Genomic DNA, 14,698 nt, shown 5'->3' with positions numbered 1-14,698 from the left:
TTTTTCTCTTACTGTATTAAAGGATATTTATCCACTTTAATTTCCTTCATCATATATCATTTACTATGGGTAAGACAGGTGTGTAAATGTAATATCAGTATTATTATTATTATTATTGATTAAGACAAACGTTACAATTTACACCCATCTAAACACAAAACAGTTCATGGGGCTATTTGAATGATTACAGCACATACATACATGCATACATACATATACATCAATAGGTAACTGAAACAAACAACTAAAATATTTTTCTATCGTTGAAATCATTACAATTATTATTATTATCATCAGTAGTCCTGGTACCATCATGCATTCATGTACGCATCTTGATTAAATAGTGAAAGTGTATAGCTAGTGGAAATCTCCTAAAACAAATGCTTATCTGTATTTGTGTCTGTGTGTATGTATATGTGAAAGAAAATCAACTGTTTTAACCTCATTTTTAAAAAACATGACCTCTTCCGACACATGTAAAAACAATATACACCTGTGAATTCATCTGTGTTCTACTGTACACAAATGTATTACATTTTATGTGCATGTGCGTGTATGTATGTATGTAAGTAACTACCATTGGTTCTATAGGATCCTTCTGCTAAAAAAAAAAATACTAACTACGTATGTGAGGCATAAAAAGAATCAGTACAATCATCTATTTATCGAGGGATATTCTTTGTAACATTAAGATAATCATGTAGTTTATTCACTGTTACATGATTGATAGAGTTATTCAATTCCATTGACTCTGAGGCGATCAATCACAAGTGAAATAACCTGTGTCTCTAAAGCATAACCCATTTTTGGTTGAAATTTAAGGCCTTGAGTTTCTAATCAATTGTTTAAAAAGGAAAAGTATTTAAAATGAGAATTGATTGTCGTGTGATCGTAAAATGAAAAAACCTCACAAGATCTTAAATAGAACCCATTCATCGATAGATAAAAATATTCAGTTAATTAATGAAAAAAAAGAAAGCTTTACTCAGTTTTGTAAAAAAAAACAATAATTCGGTTATGTAATTAGTGAAAGTAATAAGTTACAGTACATTGTAATCTGGAAAACCTGGAAGCACTGGATGGCCGATTCGTCCTGTTGTGCACTGCTAAGAAGTCCCACAATAGGACGAAACGGTTATCCAGTGCTTCCAGGTTTTCTATGGTGGTCTAGCTTCAATTGACTCATGATCTCAACTATACAAAAAATTACTCAAATCTCCACAAAACCCCCTTCTGACATTGTAACCTGATTTTTAATTATGCATGAATGTACCAGAATAATAAAAGAAAAAATTACATATAACCTCATGTTTGTATAGTTTTTGGTGGGTACAAAATACAACGACGGAGATCATTGTAATATGATAGTAAATCCTAGAGTGACTATATAAATCAAATGATTTGTACTTGATATGTATGGTGTTTTACAAAGATAGGTTAATATGATGATCCACAATAAATTCTCAGAAAGTTCCTTATAACTTGATGAAGATATTCAGAACAATGAATTCAATCAATCGTATTTTATGAAGCTTTCAAGAAAAATCTAGAAAATGACTGATTGTACTTCCCTTATCGTTATTGTGCACCTACTAAATTTGTTGTCATTCATAACATTGCGAATGCCGCCTAGTATTTTGTACATAATTCAATGTTCAAACAAAGGTTTCTCCTAACTTCTCACGTTTTACTTTTTGGAGTGGAAGATTTTTGGGAAATACCAAGCCATTAAATATTCGGTTTGTCCAGGTGTTCAAGTAGGAAATTCATCAGTTTCCATGATGAAGTGTTTCTATTTGGAGAACTATAACCGGTGAGAAACTGCTGAACAACTGATGTTATGAGTTAACTATTAACTGATTTCTAAAAAGAGATTCTTATCTGTTTTAGTGAGATTGAAAATGATTGCTTAGAGTTCAAGTATATTACAATCAAGTTAAGTATCATATATGACTTTAGATAATCGTCACAAAGTAACAACAGCCTAGCTTTTTACAATTTTCTCACAGATTGATCTTTGTTAGGATAGTTCTAATGGCCCCACGTTCGCTATGAGACCTGTATATGCTGGTCTTTATAAACAACTGTTTACACAAGATACTCTGAATCCACCAGTCAGAGACAATCAAGAATAGACTATTCTGATGGAGAACAAACTAGCTTCCAGTTGAGGTGGAAATCATCATACTAAATCACAAAGGAAACATAAACTTGGAATCACCAATGAAAAGAGAAAAGTGGTAGACCAAAGAATACATGAAATAGGGATTAGAATATAGCTATAAAGGATGAATAATAATAAGCAACAACAACAAAAGAGAGCACAGGACAATGTTGGTCGGAGATTCTGTGTCAGTGGCCTACGTTCCGCAAGAATCGACGGGCCTAAGTAAGTAAGTAAATAAGCCCGTAAGTAAGTAAGTGATGAGCTATTTCTAAACATCAATCAAGTTATTTGTATTACTAAATCACCAAATAGTAACGTGGAACAACAAATGTATGTGTATGAGTATATCAAAAGTGTATGAAGTAATATTCAATTATTTTTATGTATTTATTATACCTCATGTTAAATTGAATTGAACAATAACTGTGGTAACTAATATACTACTCTATCTTGCTAGATTGTCTATAAACATGGGAGATGTGATCAACTTATCTTCAATTATTCAGCAAATGAAATATACCCATTAGTTTAGTAAACCAATTTTTATTAATTTATCTTTAGTTCCAAAGTTTATAAGCAATAACAAAAAAGCCTATGACAGAACAAAACCTCATACGCTTTCAGAATAACTCTTGTACTCTACTGAAGTTTTAGTAGTACAACTCATTATATAACCAATAATATTATACATGAACAGAAAGCAAGTTTTACCCTTTTTCACGTACATAAATGAATCCAGGATCTATGTTTCGTCTTATTTGGAACTCATCAGGTGATCCTGGATTCTTCAGTTATCCATTTTTGTATAAAAAAATGTACTAAATTTCATGATCCTAATTCTTCTATAGACATATTTTAAATATAACGTACATATAACTCAAAAGAGAGACTGATCAATTACAGACCTAAATATAAACAACAACGGGAAACTATAAAAACTCACTTAAAAATACATTACTCCCTAATGTATGTGCATAGATGTGTAAGTGAGTGTGAATAAGTCTCAGACTGAGATAATTTTACCCCACCACTCCCACCACACCCCCACCCCATTTCAAAATAAACAATAAAATTTTAAATCTGTCAATCAAAAAAAAACAAAACATTTATTCCCTGTCAATTTATTTATTCCACTTGTTGTATAACGTGTGTTCCTTTTTTGTTTATTTATTTGACTTTATTCTGTAATTAATGATTAATTATTTAATAAAATTAAATAATTTATTTTTTGTTTTACTTTTTTTATTTTTTTATTTTTTCGTTTTTTCCTTAATTTCCTACTACTTGTGATTATTTTCCAGTCAATAAAATCACATTGTCAATTGTAATATACATACATGAATAATGAAAGAAACAATCTCTTTGTTGAGTAAGGAGAGGAGGGGTGAAGGATCGAGGTTATATTCAATTTTATTATTATATACTGATGTATTTGAGAATCTTATTGTTAATAGATAAAGTTGAAAGCGTGAATCAATTGAAGCTAGATGACCAAGGAAAACCTGGAAGCACTGGACGGCCGTTTCATCCTTTTGTGCGACTCCTCAGTGGCTGTGAGCATCTACGACCTCGCCTCGCGAGATTCCAACCCAGGACCTACCAGTCTCACGCCAGAGCACTTAACCGATAGACCACTGAGCCGGCATCCGTGGTAATCAACTATGAAAATACTAGATCTCCACAAAAAACCCCTTCTGGTAATAATAAATAAAGTATCTCACACACTCCCTCCCTCTCTCTCTCTCTCTCTCTCTCTCTCTATATATATATATATATATATATATATATATATATAATCAGTTTAACCTTTGTCTAGCACTATTTAAATAGTAGTCAATTCAAGATTGGACTTTGAATTATTTAATACTCATGTTGATAAGTGAATACATACACGTACATACAATTAATTTGTGTGTGTGTATTTGAATGTGATACTAGCCTTACATGAAATGATATGTAATGGTAAACACTACTTACTTACTTACGCCTGTTACTCCCGATGGAGTATAGGCCGCCGACCAAATGGTAAACATTAAGGTATCATTAAAAATCCAAGACCTCTGAATAGGTATTAAGTCCTAGTATGGAACCTCAGAGTAGTATGCACCCACAATCTGGTTAAGAATAGAACGTAGGAGCTAGTAAGATCAGAAACTTTTGTGATCATATGGTTAGAAATGGGATGCTCTATAATTACTTATGATTATAATTAATTATATAATGTTCCATTTCAATATTAAGTTCACAAGTGCTCACTGCTTACTATATAACTGATCTGTAATTAATTAGAACCATGAAAGATCTCTTGTAAAATTGTTTTTATGCAAATCATGATTTCAACTATATAAAATTACTAGAATCTCCACAAAATCCCCCTTCTAATAATGATCATATGCTCACTAGTGACTGGTTCCATGAGGTATTTTCTGGAGTTCTAGGGAGAAGCAGTGACCTGTGGAGTTCAACCAGGTCTGTTGTGAGATAATAACTCACTGAAGACAATGATGAAGGGTTTAAGTTAGACATTAACACCATTATATGCAAATCATGGTTTTCTTCTCAAAATGAGATAACATTTCGCATCATGTGTATACAATGTATGAATACAATTTTATGCTCTAACAATATGAAAATGTAATTCAATAGAAAAGATTTTTTCTCCATTGAAATAAGTTTGGATCTGACATGTTAGTTGATTGGAGATGGTCAGGTTTAAGTGATGATTACCATCAAATACCAAACATGTCAACATAGTATGGATGATATTTTATTGTTCAAACAAGTAACCACACTATAAGTTCATTGGCGCAAGTTAATCAATATTAAGGAATTAGATAAATGTAACACCGGTCACTAACTAATCAATGATCTGTCAATTATAGCTTGTATCTATTAAGGTAATATGTACAATCAAACCTAGTGGAGATCTGAGCTATGATTGTTAAATTTCAATAATAAATAGAATACTTTAAGATTACTGAATTAAGATCACAAATCAGTTTATATTTTTGTTTAATTCTAATCAATTCATGATAGAATTCGGTCAACCCAAACTTCTTTGCCAAATATCATACCATATATCCATAGATTTTTCTGTGTTCTAATTACTAACGGGATCAATCAATGATTTGTTTTGAATAATAATAATAAAAGATGGATAGTGGCTAGCAGTGGAATCCAAGACGCGCGTTTCGTCCTATTCGGCACTCGTCAACTGGATGTACGTGCATCTCATAGTTGATGTTCACTGGATTCCACTGCTAGCCAACATCCATCTTTGCTTATAATGCTTACGAATTAAGGTTGTATCGAGACAATACGCACAGTATGCACATATGGCCAATAAGACACTGACCAGTTCTTCCTTATCCAAAATGTTATGTAAACCGATTAAATATTAAATTTTCACTAAGAAACGTAAACTGAAATATTAGCTAATGTTTGTACAACAGAAGATGAAATATGGACTTCCAATAGATTGCAATGTATCTTTTTATTTTTAAAGAAACCTTCAGGGAATTAAATTTTTTTGAAAAAAAGAACACGGTCAGCGTAATTCCTTGTGTGTATTTGAGAGTGAGAGAGTAAGAGAGAGAGAGAGAGTGTGTGTGTGTGTGCCTACATGAAATATTCTGATTACTAACTACCTTGGTCATAATTAGTCATGTCAACAAAGGTCAGTTATTTTATGCCAATTTATTGACCTATAATTATTAATACATTTCACTCAACCATAATTTTAAATGATTAGTAAATGTTTTCTTTTATAAACCATGTATAAATAGAAATGAATGTGAATTTTAATAATGATAACATTCAATAATGATGTAATTCGTCAGGTAAATATTGCATGCTATGTATGAAATTAAACACTTAATGAAAGGCCTACAAAAACTTTTTTTTACAAACGTACTGATATTTATTTTCAGATGACAATCATGATGTAATCATTAGTGACTAGCTACAAGATGGATTTCCAGGAGTTTTAGTGAGAAGCAGTGACTAATGGAGTTCAATCGTGTCTGTTATGAGGCAGTTACTCACTGGAGACAATGATGGACGGTCGCGCAATATCGTGGATTGGTTGAAGTTAAGCAATAACACCATTGGATACCGACTCAGTGGTCTAGAGGTTATGATATTCATTTGCTTATTTGTTTATTTACATATAGAAACAGAGGTAAAAAGGGACAACGAAAAATTCATTCAGTTTATGTGAGGTTTGGGAAAGTGTCCGTGTACCGAAACAAAAGCAAATGGTTTTCGTTATGGGGCCACTACCGGAGTCTTTGACCAGGCGGTCTAATCCACAAGGGGTGGAGCAACGTAAGGGAATGCAGTTTTATGGTAGCCGGTGGCCAGGATTAGGTTCATATGCCATTCACCTTCTCAGGATTCTGATCTCCATATCCATTATTGGTTTGAAACTACAGTTTTTCAACTCCCCTAGGTCGGTCCTCTGTAACCACTAACACAGTTAAAGTGCCGGATAATCGTTTATTGTTATTACAATTTTGTACTAACCTGGAATCAACAATGTGCAATGAATGTGGCTTGTGTAATATAGTGAACTGATTGAAGATAGACATATATATCATCAGATGCTAACTCAATGGTCTAGAGATTCAATGTTTACATATGAGTTCGATTTCTGGACGTTTGGTCGTGAGAAGTGCCATACGAGGACGAAACGACAGTACATCGACTCCAAGTTTTAAATGTCAGTCTAGCTAAAATCATTCCATAATTTAACTTATGAAGATTCTCTAATCTCAACAAATCCTACCATAAAATATGGTCAGATTTGGCCACTCACCATCCTCAACTACATTCGTAAACACAATATCAATGCTGTCACAAGAAAACTTGACTGACCTTTAACAAATCAGGTACATGATAGTTGTCAGTATTTGGTTGTGGATATCGCTACATTTCATTGAGATTATGAACTTATCTAAGTTATACCACGATCGAAAACATGAATACACTGCAAAGCCGTTTCTTCTTAGTATGGAACTCCTCATCAGTACTCATCCAGGTGTTTATTGTCAAATACGCTTCAATCATACACATGTAACTAACTTGACACAATACACGGTATACAACATTTAATGCTAATAATTTATTGACTTGAAAGGTTTATAATTAAAATTTAATATGATTCACTTATCATTAGTGAATTAGAGTTAGATCATTCAATTTAATAAACAGTAAACTGTTTGTGTTTTCGCTTTTGACCCATTTTAAAACAAATTAATTAGACAGGACTCATTAATTTTTATGTTTAACATGGATTCAATTAAACAGATAACTTCATACATATTAATAAGGTTATGGTATACATTTTAATAATTAACGCAAATAAAGTTGACATTATGTTCCAGGAAATATGTTCAATACAATGTGTAGTTTATATTCTCATAGTTGAAATCATGAGTCAATTAAAGCTAGAACACCATGGAAAACCTGGAAGCACTGGACGGCCGTTTCGTTCTATTATGGGACTTCTCAGCAGTGCGATGAACGATTGTTCAAACATCGTGGATTAGTTGAAGTTAGACATTAACACCGTTGGATGCTGGCCGGCTCAGTGTGTTATGTAGTAGCGAAGACATAAGTACGGGTAACTTGCAGGACCTACTATTGGACTATCATTCTTATTGTATAACTATTCGGTAACTAGATTATCTATATCTATATTCATCTTATTGTAAGCTTCATTTTGACCTATTGATTATTATTGTATGAATTACTGTTCCTAAGTTATACTCAATTTATTGATTATTGTCTCCCACGCTTACAGCCTCATTTGGCTTGGTTTTGTACAAATATTATTTTCTATTTTATGGTGTGGTGTGGTCTGCCTGTTTGGTATATAGACAAAGTATGCTTGAAATAAACGATTCGCATTACAGCAACTGCTATTGGTGTTTTGGACTCAAGTGGACGAGTTAGGCGGATAAGGGCCAATAAGGACGCTAGATTACTCATACTAATCGAACGTCATTGTCACAGTGTGAAGGTCGTAGAAGGCGTATTCTATTGGTGGATAATTTACTCGAATTACGTCCTTGTTAAATTCGTAAAGTCATAACGAATCAGCGACGACCTTGATCAAGTCATAACAATTGGCTACAGACTAGGTCAAAAACATAACACAGTGGTCTATCGGTTAAGTGCTCCGGCGCAAGACTACTAGGTCCTGGGTTGGAATCTCGCGAGTGCGCGATCATGGATGTGCACTGCTGAGGAGCCCCATAATAGAACGAAACAGCCGTGCAGTGCTTCCAGGTTTTCCATGGTGGTCTAGCTTCAATTAACGCATGAATTCAACTAGTATACTGTTATAATATCCACAAAACCCCTCTCTGATTTTAAGGTATATCTTTAATAAATGTTAAAATAACTTCTCTATTCAGAAGACAATAAGTTTTAAAAAAAGTGTTAACAGTCTTTAAAACAATGAAAAAGCTTCATGTCATTTTATGTTAATATTCTTAACAAATTTAACTGATTCGTTTTCAATCTTTTTACTAAATTTAATGTATTTTTGGTAACGTTGAATTATGGCTAGTAGTGAAAAATTCAAGATATTAGCTTTGTCCTTATTGAGACTCTTTTAATGGATGAATCGGTATCTCAGTATCGGTATTTATACCTGTATTCGAATCCGTTATCAATCATTAGTTAACTATTTACTGAAATATATAATTTGTATGAAAAACTCCTTTATCTACAGATTTTCACCAGTGGACTTTCACAAAAACTAAACATTTAGGACACCTGATCTACACGATATGATTTAGACAATGAACTAAGGATTAATAATGTACGGTATTGGAATTCAACCGTATCTATGACCCCTGAGTCAATGACATTGACTAATTTCAACGTCATTAAGTATATAATAGTGAGAGAGAAAGCGTGTATTTCAATAATCAGCTTATGTTCTAGACATCAAGTCACACTTGATACATATTTTAAGGTTAACAGTAAGGTGGTGGATGAAGGTAGTTGGTAGGAAACCTTCGAACCGAGTTTCGTTCTATTTAGTACTCATCAGAGCTCCCTGTTGACTACCTCCAATCACCTAACTACCTTACATCTGAACATAGTGCACAGGATATTGAGTTACTTATACTAGTGGACACATTATAACTTGATCGATAGAATCGGATCAAAAGTAAAGAAGGATTTGACACAAGATATTGGTTACTACTTTGTGATCAACAAATCTTAAATAGAATGATGATAGTATTTATTGAGTGATCACACTTAAGTAGATAGCAAATTGAATTAATTAAACATTATCAGATAACTCTCCAAAATTAGTTGACTCACTGTTGATTAATTAGTATTAAAATATATTTTCAATTGTACTATGAATATTAGACCGTCTATCGTATAGAATAGAATTTACCTGAGCTAGAATTTAACTTGTAACTCTATCTGACCTTCGATGAAATAGATGGAAATGTGGGTAGCAGCAGAACTGAGGATGAACGTTTCATGTTATTTGGAACTCCTCTGCTGGATGTATTATCATCCTAGTGTTGATGTTTACAATGCGATTCTGACCTAGTACTCTTCACTTCAAGTGCCAATGCGTTACACATTGGTCTACTGCATTCAGAAGCCCATTCAATTGTACATTCATCCATCGCTGACAAGTCCCAAATAAGACAAAATGTGTGTGCCGAATTCTACTGCCAGACAAAAATCTATAAGATTGTGTTAAAAATGACTACATCTAGACAACATCGTAGAGGATTCATATATATGTTGATAAAGACTGATTTTTTACAGAGAAATTAAAATCCCTCCTACTAATGCATTTGACCTTATGAACATGCAAAATCAAGAAATTCAATTGTTTATTCCAATCAAAGCAAAAAATATAACCATTTAAAAAAGGCATTCCTTAAATAAATAAATAAATAGATCAATATTCAAATATAATTTATAAATATTATTACTCACCTCCTCTTCTGGTTTCACCATAGTTTATCCATGATAATAATAACAATGATAATATGAATAGATAATTGTTGCCTAGACTTTTATCTGCATTGATATACATTGAGAGTTTTGACGGTTTTCCAAATAAAGACAGCATATTTGTAAATGTATACAATACTATCACCAACATATGGCTAATCATTAATGGATCATAATACTACTACTGATGAAAATAAGAGTAGACAACATGCAAAAGCCGTAATGATTCATGCTTCAAAATGAATTGGGGAAAAAATATATATATTATATACAATTAAAACAAGACATTTCCATTTTCAGTTCACAATGAACACAAATAATTTCCGATTAGATCACGCGTGCAATTCAATCCAAAACGGAAGTTGATCGTATTTGATGTAATCTATGTAGGTAAGGACCAAGTGAAATAAAAAAAAACAGAAAGAAAAGAAAATAGAAAAAAAAGAGGAAGTTAGAGGAAACAAATTTTGCTACAACATTTACAAATAATTAATCACACTTTATAATCCTTGATATAATAATAATAATAATAATAATGAATAAATGAAATTTTATGTATCTAAGGTATTGTGTTTTGATATATAATCAATTTATTGTAATTTGATTGGTTAATACAATTGACCAATCAGATTTCGAGTTTTTGTTACTTGAATATTATTATTATTTATTATATTATATTATTATTAACATATGGACGAATAATGATTTAATTAAATGATTTCGTCTTTTCTTTTTTTCTCTCTTACACCACTATATTACTGATAAGTGAGTGTATGTGCATATTTGTGTATTATACGATATATACATGTTTACGTCGAATATCAAACTGTGTTATAAGCATGTACTGTGAATGTTAACCAGTTTCTGCAAATTGAATTGAAGAAGGCCATTATTGATTTCATAATTATGATGACTCAATAATAAGAGAGAAATAACTAATGAACAGACGAATTGACTATGAATTGTACTGTTTTTGAAAATCGTCTATCTAACTATCTATCTAGGTAGATAGGTAGATGGGTAAGTAAGTAGGTAGCTAGTTAACTATCTCTTGGAAATATGATATATCTATGTAAACTCATCATAAAATGAGATCAAATTATGAAAATTCGACAAATGTCACCATCTATTATTATGCTACTTGTTAATAAACGTTTATGAGATGTTAGAATTGATTTATCATCATTTCACAGTGGTGTCATTTTTAATACTGAAGAAAACAGTAGCATTTTACCCTTTTAATTTTTCCCCAGGAATTACTTATTTTTAGTATCTAAATATATATTTCTTAACGATTGGTGTATTGTTCTCCTTTATATATTCACAATTGTCTACTCAATATACACGTTTATTTTGTAGTTAGTATTATGTATTGATATGATTAAAGATAATAATTAAGAACTGTAAGGGAATGGACAATGATATCATCTTCGTTTGGGACTACTTATAAGTGTTCATTTATAACCCCATGTCGAATCGAACCATAGAGGTTTATGTTTCGTGGAGATTACTTACCCTTCAAATCAATAATTCGACATTCACTTGATTATACATTTACAACTTTGGTCTACTTGTGGTTTCATATAACTAACATTTATTCCCGTTGGTGATGTTTAACTCTCCTAAATTTGATTGAATCATTAAGATAAATTAATTTCTCATTTATTATTTCCAAAATAAATATATAATTTTAATCACAATTGATTGATCACTGGGTGGTGATCAATGTCATGAGTGTCCAGTCCTTCTTAGTGCAGATCAAATGCTATTGATCAAGTTGCAACATGGTCACTAGTCTAGGTGACTCGACACTGCGTGCAATATGTGAAGATTGTGATCACATCTCAGTCCTACAGCTGGTCAGTCACGGTCCGAATGGCTCAGTGGTAACGTCTCTGACTGTGAAGCTGGGTAAAATGGGATCGAATCCGCCAGGAAGCACCAGTTCCCTCAAGATTACAGGTACACCTTGTTGACGTGTGCCAAGTAGCACAAAACCCAGGTCCAGGGTTTCCTGTTGACCACCTCCAACCACCATCTTATATAATTTCAATTTCCACGACAAAAGGCAGTCATATGTTCACATAAATTAATTGTATCTTTACATGATAATTTAACCAAATCTAAATAATCGACTCAGATGAATATCATGAAAAGTCGAAAATATCTGAGTTCAGTCCTGTATATGTCGATCTGATCAACTGTTGAATCTACCAATTTCCAAACCATGTACAAACGTGAATAAAATATATTTTTTGGAATGATAATATAAAGTAAAATAATATTGGAATAAAGACCAATTGGTCCCGTCCAATGCTTCCACGTTTCCGTTAATGATCGAACACTGATCGGTTCATGATTTCAATTGAAACTCAACAAACGTCACAACACCATACTGATAAAAATTAGTAACTGGGATAAAATTTGTAGTATTGATTCAAGTCATTACTATTATTATACAGATTGTTTGCGGCTAAAAAGCTATTCGAACTTTTCTTTGAAATGATATTAGTTCTAAGTTAGGATTGCCATCATTGATATATCTTTCCTTGATAACTTATAATCACCTTAACTGTGTTACAAAAATAATGGTGATATTTTAGGTGTTGATAGTCGACTAGTGGGAACTTTGAGTGATAACTGTAAACTGACTGTATATTCAAACTTGAACATCAAGGTAACACACCATTGAAAAGTAAACAACACGTTCAATGACCGAATAATACAGCCGTATGTATATGCGTGAGCTAATCATTTGAACAACCTTCTAGTTAGCGTTTTATTATGAAGTGGAGTTGTTAATTCCATCCATGACCCTCATATTTTACCCTGGTTTGAGATTTGTGATGACGGTAGATAGTCTCCAGGTGGAGTTTTTGAAAAAACTCCAGTGAAAAGGAACTAGAAGAGTCAGTTGAAATTTGATTTCGTTATTAGTCGGTAACATTATTTATATTGTATGACGTCAGTTAGAAATGTAAAGAGCACTAATAGTTTATACGAGGTTTTAATACAGTTAGCAGCTGTTATATACTTGACGGTAGTCAATAGGATGTTCTAGATCTGGATTTCATGCGAGTCAGGATTTAACAACAATTCATACTTGTAGTCTTTAGGAAACTGAGTATACCAAGTGGACCCATACCAGTGTCACGCAATTCGATAGTCTGAGATGTTACCACTAAGATTGTATTGACAATGCTGAACCTCTGCAGGACTGGGTTATTAACGATTGATGTTTATTTGCTCATTTAACGTTGACCAAATTCTTTAGGCTTCCTTCAGTCCCCTAACATCCTAACAGAGTATTGATGATGTCGAGTCACAGAGCTAGGATGTAGCTGAATAGCTAGTTGGTCGATGGAAATCTATTAGAACTAAACGACTAGACAAACATCATATTGATAATTAGTAAATGATCGATCAGTTATAGAACAGATAATTGGTTATTGGAATGATCTATTTTTTTGAATATAACATCAATTTGAGCTCAGAAAAGAGATCTTAAAGGCAAACCAAAAAACATTACATAGTTTCCCGAAAATTCTAGTGTTTTTTGTTATTTTCAAAGGAATTAATAGAATTGACTATAATTCACTAATCATCTCGATATTTGTCATCTTCAGACAAGTAATGGAAGAGAAACATTTCAATGATATTTGATCATGTCCCATACACTAATTACTCTAAAAGTGGGTATCTGCATATTTAAACAAATTAAAAAGAACTTCAATGTTCAGGGAATTAGTCAATAACACTTGTTATCCTCTTGGTACATTCTGTTCACTCATTATCTCATTATAATCAGATAATTTTCAAATGGGAATTTACATTGATCTAAGTAGTGTAAATTTGTTTTGTTACAATATGGTCTGCCCAAATAACTACACGAAGTAAAAGCAGAAAAAAAGAAAACTAATCTAACACTAGGTAAGGTAACTTAGTTTAATCCTCTTCAAAATAATCTTTATTTAAGGTCAACATGATTCATTCATCTTTGTTTTTATTGTTTAAAATATTTTTTTCACCTTGACACAGTACTTATGTTTCGTTAGAATTGTATACACTGATAAATCTTCTAGACTAGCGGTCATATTGTAACTTGATCGAAATAGACGAAACCCGGGTAGAGGGTTTCCTGTTTACCACCTCCAACCACCATCTTATCTCAACATAGTGCACGCAGTGTCGAGTCACCTAGACTAGTGGCCGTATTGCAACTTGATCGATAGCATTCGATCAGCACTAAGAAGGATTTGACACGCATGAAAGTGATCACCACCCAGTGAACAATAAATTGTGAAAACTTGATAATGATTACTACTTAGAGACCAATTAATGTACATTCAGAGATAAAATGAAGTTTTTGTAAGATGTAGTCAATACGTATTCATGAAATTGATACGTATTGAGAGAAATGTAACCAATTAAGAAATGATATGTAGAAAGTCCAGTCAACTTTCTTAAAAAAATAATGAACACCAATGCTTTATAATTGAATGAGTGATCTACAATGCTTCATTCAGTGTTATT

Source organism: Schistosoma mansoni (genome assembly GCF_000237925.1).
Source record: "Schistosoma mansoni, WGS project CABG00000000 data, supercontig 0160, strain Puerto Rico, whole genome shotgun sequence".
Taxonomy (NCBI): Eukaryota; Metazoa; Platyhelminthes; class Trematoda; order Strigeidida; family Schistosomatidae; genus Schistosoma; species Schistosoma mansoni.
This window is presented reverse-complemented; position numbering follows the sequence as displayed.